Raw genomic sequence first — 15194 nt, 5'->3', positions numbered from 1 at the left:
CTGGTAACAAGAATTCTTATGATTGCTCCTGCTTTACGTTACTCATAATGTCCTCATAATCAAACTCATAATGAAATAGTTCAGCCAACTTCTACATGCCAGTTCATGCGGCAACAGAGGGATTAACCGTATAGGAATAGGAAAAGAGGGCAGTTTGCAGCTGCTGATGAAAATGTTCTGTTCTGTGCATGGGAAAAGACTTGGTAACCACTTAACAACCTTCTCTGAATGACTGCATAGCATGTCTACTGCCAGAAGGAAAAGGCAGGCATGCCTTGCTTGTTAAATGTGCAACCTGACCATCACATTTTTATACTGATGCAGAACCTGTATGCACAGGGGCGGACTGAAAACTCATGGGGCCCCTGGGCAATAGGGGATCATGGGGCCCCTGTGTCCTTGCCCAAACTCAAAAAAGCCTATGAAAAAGGTACCAGGGGCATCTCATGGGGCCCCCTACTGACCCCGGGCCCTCGGGCAGTGTCCGAGTTTCCAAATGGTCAGTCTGCCCCTGTGTATGCCCCCTACTACCTGCTCATAAGGAGCAATGTGGTGATTTGGTGCTCAAACCTATACTGCACTAATATGCGGTATACTGACTCCGAAAAAAGAACAATAAATGAACTTAGCAAAATTGGATCTTTTTGAATTTCTCAAGCATTTTCTCAGCCAACAGAGCGTGATATCACTGCTGCCTTGAGACACGAGGAGGCCCGGCGGCCATCTTTAATAAGGGGTTAGTACCACTCTACATTATTTCTGACATACATGGAGTGTATACTACCCTGTTTTACCACTGCATTGTCTGAATAAAGTCCTTTTAACAATACTACACTAAGGGCATCTTTTTGACTCCCATTGGAGCTAATTAATTTCCAGGATATCCCATTACTATCCACTACCACCAGAGGGAGGGAGCCCTGTATCCAGTCTGTGCACCCATCCAACCTTAAGGGGACCTCTGGACCTGGCAGTTTTAATCACTTACCACCAAGACAAGATTTTCCACCTTTAGATGGATGCTCACCTATTCCGCCTTCCTAAGTGACCTGGTTGGATATTGACCTTAGCAAAATTGGATCTTTTTGAATTTCTCAAGCATTTTCTCAGCTGTCACAAGTAATCCCACATAAGGTCTGATAGGTTTAATTCCTATCATCATCAGCTCCATGTAGTAGCTATAATGCGGTATTTTCCTGAATATTCTCAATCAGGAAAATACTGCATTATGGCCACTAAATGGATTACAGGAAATATAATGTATTAGGCAAAATACTATATAGGACTATTTGTGATGGCTGATTTCTTTTCATAAATGATCCCTATACTCTATCCCAAAATGCTAGACTGAATCCTATATATTTCTATTTTTTTAAAGTTCTGAAAGTAAAATATGAAAATGTAATATAAAAGAAAGAAAAAATTAAACCTCAATAAAGAAAAGTCTGCGATCCTGAAAAAGGACTGTTGAGTCTATGCATTTTGAACACCGATGGGTACACAGCGGGTATACAATAAGATAGAACTATAACACACTGTAATTCACAGTTATGTATCACAATACAACACAGTGATAACTGAGGGACGTTACAGACTTTGTAGTCCACTACACTACATTTCACTGTAATAATGTAACACAATACAGAGCTTTATAGTACTGTAAATAGCATGGGTTAGCACTGTATGACAGTAATTATCTCTCAGTAATTATAGCTGTTCTATCTACTCAGTCTCTACACACATTGACAAAGTGATGCTGGGAACCCTGGCTTGTATGGAGAGCTGGCACAAAGGAACAATTGCAGTATTGGACAGGAATATTTCCATTCTGTAATGTAAATCTGTAGAAAGGACTGTGGCATAATCTTTCACAATAGCACCAGCCAATTCTTGTGTTTATGACTAGTGTAAACACCCCTAGGACTGGTTTTATTTAAAGCAGAGTTCCACCCAAAAGAGGAAGTTCAGCTTGTTCACCTCCTCCCCCCCTCCACTGCCATATTTTGGCACTTTTTTGGGGGGAGGGGGAGCAGATATCTGGTTTTGACAGGTATCCAATTCCACTTGCCGTGGTGAACTGAGCCAGACGTTCAGCCCCCTCCTTCCTCCACAGTCTTCTGGGACACTTCACAGGTCTCAGAAGACTGCTGGACCAATCGGGATGCGCAGCGCAACTCGTGCATGCGCAGTGGGCACCCGGCTGTGAAGCTGCAAGCTGTCACAGCCTGGTGCCCACAGTTGAGATTCCTGCTCCGGGGAGAGAAGAGAGAGAGAGAAGGGATGGTGTGGGACCCTGGGACAGGTAAGTGTGTGTTTTATTAAAGGTCAGCAGCTACAGTTTTACAGTTGTAGCTGCTGACATTTAATAAACAAAACAAATTATGAACTCCACTTTAAGGGGATTTGGATGGGGATATCTGCACTGGTCAGTGAAAAAGTAACCACACAGTGGGGGTACTGTGGAGACATACAGTAGCCAACAAAAAAATGTCCTTCACTAACAGTTTTCCTTTGTTTTCTAGATTGACAACACTGCCTCTGCTGTCAAAACCCACCCACTGTGAGCTGCAGTGCGAATGGGAGTGTGTGAGGCACATGTGAAAGGGTTTGGTTCAAAGAGGGTAAGTAAAGCAAGAGTATTTATTTATCTATTTATTTATTTATTTATTTTAACTTTAAATAGATTGTGGACCACACAGTAGCTGGATCTGGGACCTGTTTAGACTGTAACACAAGAGCCTTTAGATATAATTTTGAAGTGGCTGACAATTGCTTTTTCTTCTTGCTTTTCCCAGATGCACAGCATTCTGTTGTATGCAGGTGCTGCCAATGCACCCTTTACAGGAAACTGCTATTCTCAGGCATGTGCCACAGAGCTCTGCAGAACCTACAGGTGAAACTCGAAAAATTAGAATATCGTGCAAAAGTTCATTTATTTCAGTAATGCAACTTAAAAGGTGAAACTAATATATAAGATAGACTCATTACATGCAAAGCAAGATAGTTCAAGCAGTGATTTGTCATAAGTGTGATGATTATGGCTTACAGCTCATGAAAACCCCAAATCCACAATCTCAGAATATTAGAATATTGTGAAAAGGTGCAATATTCTAGGCTCAAACTGTCCCACTCTAATCAGCTAATCAAGCTATAACCCCTGCAAAGGGTTCCTGAGCCTTTAAATGGTCTATCAGTCTGGTTCAGTAGGAATCACAATCATGGGAAAGACTGTTGACCTGACCGTTGTGCAGAAAACCATCATTGACACCCTCCATAAGGAGGGAAAGCCTCAAAAGGTAATTGCAAAAGAAGTTGGATGTTCCCAAAGTGCTGTATCAAAGCACATTAATAGAAAGTTATGTGGAAGGGAAAAGTGTGGAAGAAAAAGGTGCACAAGCAGCAGGGATGACCGCAGCCTGGAGAGGATTGTCAGGAAAAGGCCATTCAAAAGTGTTGGGGACTTTCACAAGGAGTGGACTGAGGCTGGAGTCAGTGCATCAAGAGCCACCACACACAGACGGATCCTGGACATGGACTTCAAATGTCGTCTTCCTCTTGTCAAGCCGCTCCTGAACAACAAACAACATCAGAAGCGTCTTACCTGGGCTAAAGAAAAACAGACCTGGTCTGTTGCTCAGTGGTCCAAAGTCCTCTTTTCTGATGAGATTAACTTTTGCATCTCATTTGGAAACCAAAGACCCAGAGCATGGAGAGACACACATTGCAAGATGCTTGAAGTCCAGTGTGAAGTTTCCACAGTCTGTGTTGATTTGGGGAGCCATGTCATCTGCTGGTGTTGGTCCACTGTGCTTCATTAAGTCCAGGGTCAACGCAGCCGTTTACCAGGAGATTTTAGAGCACTTCATGCTTCCTTCCACAGACGAGCTTTATGGGGATGCTGACTTCATTTTCCAGCAGGACTTGGCACCTGCCCACACTGCCAAAAGCACCAAAACCTGTTCAAAGACCGTGGGATTTCTGTGCTTGATTGGCCAGCAAACTAGCCTGACCTGAACCCTATAGAGAATCTATGGGGCATTGCCAAGTGAAAGATGAGAGACATGAGACCGAACAGTGCAGAAGAGCTGAAGGCCGCTATTGAAGCATCCTGGTCTTCCATAACATCTCAGCAGTGCCACAGGCTGATAGCTTCCATGCCACACCGCATTGAGGCAGTAATTGCTGCAAAAGGGGCCTAAACCAAGTACTGAGTACATATGCATGCTTATACTTTTCAGAGGTCCGATATTGTTCTATGTACAATCCTTGTTTTATTGATTGCATGTAATATTCTAATTTTCTGAGATTGTGGATTTGGGGTTTTCATGAGCTGTAAGCCATAATCATCACAATTATGACAAATCACTGCTTGAACTATCTTGCTTTGTATGTAATGAGTCTATCTCATATATTAGTTTCACCTTTTAAGTTGCATTACTGAAATAAATGAACTTTTGCACGATATTCTAATTTTTCGAGTTTCACCTGTATCTCAGGCAATAAGAAAGTCCTAGGCCTCAACACCACTTTGTCCCTATACAAAATCAGAAAGAGCTCATTGCAAGATAATGTCTCCAGCTTAGACATTCACTTTGTAATAAAGCAGTTCTTCTTGTGTACTACAAAAATTGGTGTTGTCTAGTTCTATGGGGTAGCTAAAGCTATAGTCACTTGCCTTGTGTTTCAGAGCTTGGGAAGCATCTTCTTGGTGAAGATACCCAAGGGGCATGTCAGGAGTCCATCACAGCCCCCTTCTTTCAGTGCATCTCCTTTTCCCTCCTCTACACCTGCCTCGCTTTCTCTTTCACTTAGTGCCAGGACAAGGTCATCCAGTGCCTATGGAAAAGATGGCAGACTAAATCCCCACCCCCTTAATGGCGGAGCAGATGGAGCTAATATTGGCAAGCAGCATGCTGCACCAAGATTTATGTAATATTTGTGGCATGTGCTGAAATAGTATTGGTAGTTGTGGAACACCATAAAAGAGTTTCAAAGCAGAGCATTAATATGGGGCTTACCGTAACTAAGGAAAAAGTGTCCATCAGTGTCCAAGGAAAAGTGGTGCTACATCAGTGTCACTAGGGAAAACATTTCCCCTGTATTGCAATGGTGCCAGTCTCAGCAGGACTGCTTGGGATGAAGGAGGGGAGGAGAGCTGGGAGGTGACCTCTGTGGGGTGCATGGAACTAAAAGGATCAGGGGGACTCTGATAGAGGAAGGGGGCTGAAAAACTGTAGGGGTGGGAGGAGGTTAAGGGACTTTTGTGGGGTTTGGAAGTTCTTAGAAGGAGAGGAAAAATTTTGGCTGAGTTGTCCCCCCTCCTTTGTGTTCTCACCTCAGATCTCCTTCCCAGTGCAATGACCACTGGGAATGAAGGCAACCTCTCCTTCTTTGCATTTTGGGTCATGTAATATGTCACATGTCAAGGAGAGTCATGAAGAAGAGCAGTCTGCCTCACTCCCCAGCATCCCATACTGAAGCAGAGGTGTGTTCTCAGCAGCTGCCACTCTCTTCTGCCCATGGTAGAGAGCAGAATCCTTTCTCCAGCAACTATTAATGCCCTTGCTTCTTCCGATAGGAGGGTGATTGCAGTCACTCCTGTCAGTGAAGCAATTATAGTGCAAGGAGAGGCTGTGGGGAGCTAGAGTTTTATGTGGTAAATCTGCCCTATTGAATCACATACAGTATAATGAAACCTGTTGAAATTAGCCTTCTTCCCTCAGTTCATGGCCTAGCAGTCAAGATTAACCTTTGATGCTGGCATAACACATTCTCATACAGTATATATGCAACGTCACAAAGGTGGGCCTCTTGCAAAGCGCCGCATATATATGCGCTCCTGTGTTTGTGCTGGAAGTGCGCTTCATAGCACACTACCTGCACGTAAATCAAGCTGTCACTGACAGCTCTGGGCCCCGTACGACCATTGAGAGCCAAAAGGACAGACTCACAAACACATAATCACTGTGACTGGCTATAACAGTGATAACTCTAACAAACTATGGTTGCACCGATACTGGTGCTGTTACTAAGCATTTGCAGGAGTATCGGTACTCGTGCAAATGCTATGATACCTGAAACCGATACCTTCAGGCTCAGTTCCTTCAGCAGTTTTAAAAAACTGGCAATTAATGATTGTTAGGAAGTTCTTAAAAACTCATTCAGCTGTCTGCTGGGTTCCCCTGCTGACAGCTGAAGTGTAAACAAATCCAGGTAACTGGAGCTGTCAAAAAAGAAAAGCAGCATGACAATGCTAAAACAGAAAAATAAAAAGAAACATTCTTTTTGTATTTTCTGTTTATTCATCTACAGATCAAAGGGATGAACTTGGATCTGCAGATGAAGTCATTTAAAAGCAACCTGTCAAGTAAAAAGACAGGGCACAGTGCATTGTGGGGCAGGATGGGCGAACAGCCCGCCGAACGCCTGTGCCATTCGTGTGTTCAGCTAACACACGAATTGACTCGAACATAGAGCCTAACACTATTCACAGTATCTATAGCTTCCGGGCTTAGAAATATTCAACATTTTACACTGAACGGCCCCAGGAGCCTGTGTGCTTTCCAAAAGCCTCCTTCTAAACCAGCAAACCTAAGTTCAAAGGCAAGGTAGAGCATTACGGATACTATGGCAAATTCTTGCAATAATATATTTGTGAACCCTTACCTTGTAAAACAACTCATTCCATTTCAAAGGAAAATGAAAGGCAAAATATTTGTGTATATATATAAAAAACTATTAATACTTTTTTAATCTATTTGTATAAGTGATCACATAATCTCTGTTCTCAATTACATAAGGGGCTTGGAGATTGGGGGTGGAAAAAGAGCAATACACTGATCTTCCCAGTGAATGGCTGTGCAGGGAGAAGGGGGGTTGTCAGCACAAGTCTTGGCCATTGTAGGACAAGAAGGCTGTTCTCTCAGCACACACAGAAAATTGACCACACTGGGAAAGATGTGCTTCCATGCCTAGCATGGTCAACTTGAAATAGGAAAGCAGAAGGACTTGCATGATCACCAGGTATTTTACATAGGAAGCAATGCAAAAAGAACAGGATACTTTTTAACACAAATACAAGATACAACAAATACATTTCAGGATTATGAAATGTTGCCAGGTCCATGAATCACAAAGAACATCATCACGAGTTATCAGCAAGCTACCGTATCTGGTATCACAGATAAAAGCTAGCAAAATACATGTTTTTCATCTGCAACAATCTTCTTTTACATCAATTACTGGTATACAATATCTACCAATATGTATAGTTGCACCTAGGATTTCTGGAGTTGAGCTTGTTGCCTTAGTGGGTCATGGGGAGAAAAAAGAAAGACTGCCTTAATACGTTTATCAAAAGTGAGGAACAGTATGCAATACACAGAAAGAGTTGGAATCATGCATCAATAAGCAGCACAGCTTGTATCAGACTCACATAATACAATATTATTGTTGCCAGCCGGTACAATTGGCACCAGTCAGAATGGTTAATAGATTTTGATATCATAGTAAATATACCAAGATCAAATAATGGTACCTTTGGTTGCCTAGTATCATTGTTGTGAAGTATAGGCATTACATCATCTTTATCCTTTTATTTATTTTCCTTTTAGTTGACTGGAGAGAAACATAATGCCTGTGTCAGCTTTTAAAACACATCTAAGGCAAGCTGTAATGAAAAGCTTACTGATGTGTCTATATGTGCTGAGGCACAGATCTGTTGTAGACTAATTATACTTACTGTATACTTGTCCTTCTTCCAAAAATCCTGTTCCTGGTTACATAGTTATTCAAACAAGTCCATATAGTTCAACCAGTAGAAAAAGAATGTACGGTATTTATATTTTTATTTTATGTAGTGCTCACCTGCAAAGAAGCCACTCTTTCTTCATGTCCCCTGTTCTGACAGCTCACGACTCTGAAAGAAGCACAACACTACCCAACACACCTATGGCTTTAAATCAGCTGTAATGGGCAGGCAAAAGCTCAGCAGGGCAGAAATCGAGTGGAGCAACCAACAATGATAATACAATTGAATATAGCATCTAAAGCAACACAAAACTGCAATAAGAGGGACAGTATACAAATTTGTTATCGCTACAAAAGTGACCTGACTGAGAGTTAAAGAAACATTTTCTAATCCACTAGTCAGTGGCTCTAAGTACAGTTAGCCGGCGCTAGGGCCCTGGATCTCCTGTTGGAGCACTTACTTTCTCTCACAAGAATATTTATAATGCAATAGGAAAAAAACATAAAGTGTGCATGGCAGACTCTCTACAGGTGGCAACTTTAAATAGCAATAATAGCACCAGGGTCAGTATTAAATAGGTGGCCAAAGGGCCACTCATCACTCTCAATGATCTTGATGCGTCTTCTTGAGGCCCATTGAGTGTTTATGATGCACACAAGGCTTCCTCCTCAAACCATTGTTGGATGAAACCGCAGTCTTCTCCCTCCCTGGAGTCCTTAGCAGCAACACCACCCAGGACCTTTAGTGGTGTAGTTTCTGGTAGGCATGCGCACATCAGCTTTACTCTAAGCAGCCAGCATTCTTTACACACACAGATCCTGGCAGCCCACACTCCCAAACAATAATGGAAACTCCTCAGTCCTCCCCAGTCTTCACAACAGGATGGGGCAATCCACTGTTTCTCCTCTCTGGGTCCTGTAGCAGCACAATAGACAGGTCAGAAAGCCAGTCTCCCTGCAGCAGCTCAGTCCACACAGGAAGGTGTGCAACCTGGAGCCCTATGCCTGGGTTCAGTGACCTTCTCTCCAGCAGCCAGAGCTCATTTTCTGCTTCGTTCCTCAGTTTACAGCACACTCCACAGCCTGTGCCTGCAATCTCTATATTTCCACAAGGGATTTCCTCCCTGTTAGAGATTCTGTACACTCACTGGCCACTTTATAGGTACACTGTTCTAGTGCCAAGAAAATATCCCCACACCATTACACCACCACCAGCCTCAACCATTGATACAAGGCAGGATGGATCCATGCTTTCATGTTTATGCCAAATTCTGACCCTGCCATCTGAATGTCGCAGCAACCAGTCTGCTCATTCTCTTCTGACATCAAGAAGGCTTTTTGATCCACACAACTGCCGCTCACTGGATATTTTCTCTTTCTTGGACCATTTTCTGTAAACCCTAAAGACGGCTGTGTCCGAAAATCCCAGCAGATCAGCAGTTTTTTAAATACTCAGACCAGCCCGTCTAGTAGCAACAACCATGCCATGTTCAAAGTCACTTAAATCCCTTTTCGTCCTCCCCATATCTACATGCCTAAATGCATGCCATGTGATTGGCTGATTAGCAATTTGTGTTACCATGCAATTGAACAGGTGTACCTAATAAAGTGGCTGGTGAGTTTTTATAGCCCTACAGAATAGACAGTGCACAGTCCACAAGTGTTTATCTGCTGCTTCTCTGCAAACAGGAAACAGGAACTTTTTTTATAGAGAAGATTTAGAGTTCAACCATAAATGCAGCTACAAACTTATAAACACTGCCATCTACTAGATGAAGATTATATCTCTACTAAATAGTGATGCTGATGTAGTTCTTGCAAAAAGAATAGATGAACACTGTATCCCAACCTTCCTTGCCTAGACTCTCAGTTCTCTCTTTCTCCTTGCACTGCCTAAGCACCCTGGAAAATGTAGTTTCTGCTGCTCCTTCCCACCAGACTGTGTCACATTGTGGAGACTACATCTCCACCAGCTGACTGAATGCTGACAGCCTGGTCTCTAAAGCTGCTTCTCTGCTGCCAGAGTTGTGGATCAAGCTACATTTATTTTCAGTCTGGGATTACTAATGTCTATTTGGATAGTTAAACTTTCACACAATTCATTTACTTTGAGCTATCTGTTGAGAGTGAATTTAATAAATCATTCTGTGGACTAGAGTGGATAGGTTTAAGACCTAGTTCACACCGCAATCCCTGCATTCAGAGTGCATTTCAATGTGTGTATTTCCATATGTATTTAAAGAGTTTGTAAAGTATTTGTAATTTTTTTCCCAACTATTTAAAGATGTATGCTAACATTTCCTCTGAGGTTACTTCTAGCTTCTCCCTCAGGCTTCTCCATTGTGGTGTGTGCATTAGTGTGGAGAATGCTTAGGGTGCTAAGAATCTCTACCCTTACAGGCATAATCTTGGTGTTGGCCATTGCGTTCCAGTGTGTTCATATGAATTCCAGTGCAAGAAAAGGCATGCTGCTGTACTTCTTTTTGAAAGCACTGGAATTGAACACATTTGTATGAATTGGGGAGATTGGAAAACATTGATTTTACCGTACATTTAAAAAACACACCTGAAAGCATCAGGTGTGAACAAACCCTCAATGTCCTATTCAGCCAAAACTGGTATTTCATTTACAGGTAGACTCTAGCGAACTGTTTTACCCATTTCATATCTCTTGTGTTCAGGGGCAGACTGACCATTCGAGCACAGCTCGAGGGCCTGGGGTCAGTAGGGGGCCCCATGAAATGCCCCTGGTACCTTTTATAGGCTTTTTTGAGTGTGGGCAAGGACACAGGGGCCCCATGATCCCCTATTGCCCGGGGGCCCCATGAGTTGTTAGTCCGCTCTTGCTTGTGTTTTGATTTGACTTAAAAAATGTGAGATGTTTGAACACTGAAATTGCACTTTAACTTAAAATATACTGCCTACTTTAGTAAGTACATCTATTTTTTTTATTACTATTGTAATTTTTATTGAAAATGTTTCAGGTACAGAAGAAATGGAACCCCCCCCCCCCCCCCCCAGAACCCAATAGTAACCAAACAGCAGCTACAGAGGGTTTAACAGTCATGAAAATACAATATATACCATATATCTAACAGTGCTCAAACATGGAAATATCCTATTCATTTATCAATAGAATATATGAAATTACAAGATTTACGTCGGATAAGGATGAGCAGCTATATCTTAAAGAGTGAAGGAGAAGGAAAAAGGAAATGAAGAAGAGAAGAAGAGAAAAAGAAAGAAAAAGAAATATCCTGCACTCCAAAATACACAAAAGATAAATAGCTAAGGTTTGTGAGGGGAATGGGTATTGCTTTTAGGTGCTCCAAAAATGTAAGTATTCCAAACATCCCATATTGTAGGAAATGTGGTAGTATTACCACATTAAATAGCATTGAGATATTCCATAAGTCTAATTTCCGCTATAGCTGAAATCAGTTGATTTTGCGTAGAGCAGCTGTTAATATATGTATACGTTTTTTAGAATGTTTAGGAATTCCAGAGAAAGGTAACCCTAGGAGGTAATGTAGAGGAACCTCTAAAATCATCTGTAGAACATTCTGCACTGAGGTTCAAAACTCTTTAATTTGGGGGCAAAACCAGAAAATATGAGCAACCTTTCCCCATTCACCCATGCATCTCCAGCAAAATTCTGAAATTGCCTTAATATAAGAGTGTAATAGAACAGGGGTTATATACCAATACATCATGACTTTATAAATGTTTTCTTTATGAATGATACAAGATGTCTTAGAAGCTGCTTCCCAAATTTTACGCCAGTAGATTAATGGGATAGGTCTTTGAAGGGCCTCAGACCATTTTCTCATGTCTAGGTGAGTTTCCTCAGTCAAGGCAGAGGACTCATGCAGTATCTTATATATAGTAATGATTAAATGTGTCTGAGCAGGTCCTAACATACACGTATGTTTAAAACTAGTAAGTCAATCTAGTGAGGACCTTTGGGTAGAGAAGTGTAGAAATTGTAGATATGTGTAGAAAACTCTGGAAGGTATGTTTTTGTGCCTGTTTCTGAGTTCTTCAAAGGAAAGAAATTTCCGGGTCACTGGGTTGATTAAATGGCGTAAATACATCTAGTTTTAAATCATATTCCTAGATCCATGACTTTAAACTAAGTTGAAGTAATTTGTGTTAATTTAAACTAATTTGTGTGAGCTAATATTATTTCCCAAACATATTGTCAACAGATTCTGAATTGCAATCTATGCAGCTTTCAGGGCCCCAACATATCTACTAAATCACTCCTGAAGATGTCAAAACATGTTGGGTGGGAACTTCCTGTGATGTCATATACACTCTGTTGAGTACACGCTTCCTGATACAGTGGTGTTTCCTGATACAGACAATCAATATGTATATTGATGTAAGTGCATTGGCTTTTATCTCTTCTAGTCAATAAACATAATTTCACTTTGGCAAGCTCTCTCTTCTTCTTGGAATTGGTCATTTTACCTCTTATGTTGTAAATGTGAAACAATGTCGAAGCAGATCCCTGGGTTTATTCCATTCTTCCAATGGAATAGTTGTGTTTTCAAACGTGTACCTGGGCAGCACGTTTGAGAGCACCACCATTCTATTAGATACATTTTGACACAAGTCACAGATTTTGCATTTGGGAATAATACAAGCACGATGCACTTTACTCTATTGTGCACTATGTGGGATTGTTTTTATATATTGTTTGATTTGTATATTGAGTCTAATTGTTGGTGACCCAACTCTGCAATCCCCATGCGGTTTTTACTATTTTAGTCTTCAGAGTGCTTCTGCACTTTGTGGCAGCAGCTGGATCTATTTATTTTTTTATTTGTGGTGAGGGTGTTTCCCTCCATTGGATGAATTTTGACACAGGTCACGGATTTTTCGTCTGAGAATAATAAAAGGACTGAGCACTTCACTGTATTAGACTTTTAAGCACTATTATTAATGCTGGACTGTTTAATACAGTGTTTAGCTTGCACATTGGGTCTAACTGCTGCTAACGTAGAGCTGCAGCACTTTGTGGCAGCATCTGGGTCCATTTATGTATTTATTTATTTTGTAGAACAGATGTGTATTTATTTATTTTATTTCAGGTACCTACTGTATATAGTGCCATCAATTTGTGCAACTCTACATATACAGTATATATTATACATTCACAGCAGCCCCTGCCCCCCCAAGGAACATACAATCCAAGGTCCCTAACTCACATTCATACATACACATACTAGGGTCAATTAACCTACCAGCATGTATTGGGAAACCAGAGTACCCAGAGGAAACCCATGCAGGCACAGGGAAACCATGCAAAATCCAGGCAGGTAGTGCCATGGTTGGGATTCATACCGCCGTCCCTTGTGCTGCTAGACAGAAGTGCTAACCACTTAGCTACTGTGATGCTTTATTTCATCTGAATGGGCTGCCTAATGCACCAGAACAGACTTTAAATTGCATTTTTTTGTATCACATTACAGGGAACAGTAGTGCCTTACTGTCACAGATCAGGGGCAGAGCTGATCTGTCACCTATGGTGTGTTAATACTTCATTGCTGCTGTAATTCTGCTGGTACCTGTGGTAATATGAACATGTGCTCTCTTCTCACTTGCTGCACAGAGCTAGCAGCTATGGGCACCATCAGCCTCACCTGCTGAATAATACACATTGAATGCAAACATTGCTTCTTGGCCACTCAATGCCCAGCCTTCCAATCTCCCTCATTATTTAGGTCATGCTCAGATCAGCTCCCATTACCTGAGCAACATTCTCATTTGTCTTTGACCGCTTGCTTGGTAGGCCTTGTCCAGCTTGGTGGTTCCTAAAAGTGATCTGTGTATGGACCCCGGCCTGGTCTCTCAGATGTGCTTGTCTTCTGCCTGCCCTACGTTTTAGCCTATCTTCTCTTCATTTCTGCCCACCTATACTTCTGCTCATTCCCACGTCCACTAACATGGTTTTTCTCCGTACCTGCAGCAGGGTGAAATACATCTCTACCATCATAAGCTCTGCTAAAAAATGGCCCTGGGGAATCCCATATCACCAGCTGACACAAGAGCTCAGTTCAGTTGATTCCTCACAATTACTATATGTTGTGGTGTGCTGCAATGCAGGTGTACTATGAAGATGCTACGGGGTGTCATTCAGAAAGAGTAGCACTGAAGTGCACTAATGCCCACAATCAGGGGCGGGCCGACAACTCATGGGGCCCCCGGGCAATAGGGGATCATGGGGCCCCTGTGTCCTTGCCCAAACTCAAAAAAGCCTACCAGGGACATCTCATGGGGCCCCCTACTGACCCCGGGCCCTCAGGCAGTGCCCGAGTTTCCAAATGGTCAGTCCACCCCTGCTCACAATGGGGGATGGTTTGCTAAAGACAAATAGACTGTACACTTTGCAAGTACCGTTTCTCCAGAGATTAGTAAATGAGCAGAATATTTGCTGACTTCCACCATCCAATCATGTGCAAGCAAAAATGCAGTTTTTTTTAATTTTCCTCGCATGTGATTGGGTACTCTTTGCAAACTTAAGCTTTACCTCATTTACTAAGCTCTGGAGCAACTGCGCCTGCAGAGTGCACAGACTATTTGCCTTTAGTAAATCAACCCCAATGCATGTAATTGTACATCACAGTAAGACACAACACCTCACCACAGTGTATGAGCCCTATAGGTGTAATTTCCTATCACTTTCTGTCTCAGTGACAATGGTCACCAGCACAAACGGATTAGACAGATGTCCCAAATGAGGATCCAAACAGTTGCTCTAACCATTCTACATTCTAGAGAGTATTAAGAATACACTTAATATCTTGAGGAGATGGATATACTTTAAAAATGTAACTTTCTATAAATTAAAATAGAAAACAGTTTAGCATTGATCCTCAACCCATAAAAAAACACAAGTTCATATACCTTGGTTGGTAGTATGTTAATCTGCAGATGACACTCTTGAATGAAAAGAAAACATAAATACCAATGCATAAGACTTTAAACAAGAAAGTGGCTTTACTCGGATTATTAAACAATTCCCAGAACTATCATTTTACAGAGTGGCTTGGAAATCTTAGAACCATTGAGCCTATTACAATAAAAACAAATATGCATGGTGTGCATGTTCTGTTCAGCAAGAATTTACTGCATTAACTGAGATGTGAAACTGCAAGTCTGGGGGATGTGCTCTGTTTTTGGCATTTTCTACTCATTTAGAACCTGGAATAACTTGCCTTTTAATGAAACGGTCATAGATGGTCAAAGTGTTAAACCCACAACAGAAAAATCAGTCTGTATGTGCAATGAAAAATGCTTGTTATACTCACTATGGAACCTAGGGGGTTAATCTTCCAGATTGTGTAAAAAGGCTGTTTGATCCTATCTTCTCTGATCCCCCCCTTCTTCCACAATGCCCAATCCATCTGTTGATACTACAGAGCCCTAAGAGGCACTCT

At 41.8% G+C, this 15194-nt stretch overlaps 1 long non-coding RNA gene across 1 annotated transcript; it reads left to right on the top strand.

The window, feature by feature from the left end:
• The first annotated feature begins 10783 nt into the window (after positions 1-10783).
• On the top strand, positions 10784-12185 carry LOC149463706 (uncharacterized). The gene is made up of 2 exons (XR_016312394.1): positions 10784-11042; positions 11958-12185. It is a non-coding gene; the product is annotated as an uncharacterized LOC149463706 (long non-coding RNA).
• The last annotated feature ends 3009 nt before the right edge of the window (positions 12186-15194 follow it).

This window comes from Staurois parvus, unplaced genomic scaffold, assembly GCF_062004578.1.
Source record: "Staurois parvus isolate SC_StPar_1 unplaced genomic scaffold, SC_StPar_1.0 ptg000153l, whole genome shotgun sequence".
NCBI lineage: Eukaryota > Metazoa > Chordata > Amphibia > Anura > Ranidae > Staurois > Staurois parvus.
The sequence above is the reverse complement of the archived record's forward strand: the minus strand, read 5'-3'. Positions and strand labels throughout refer to the sequence as shown.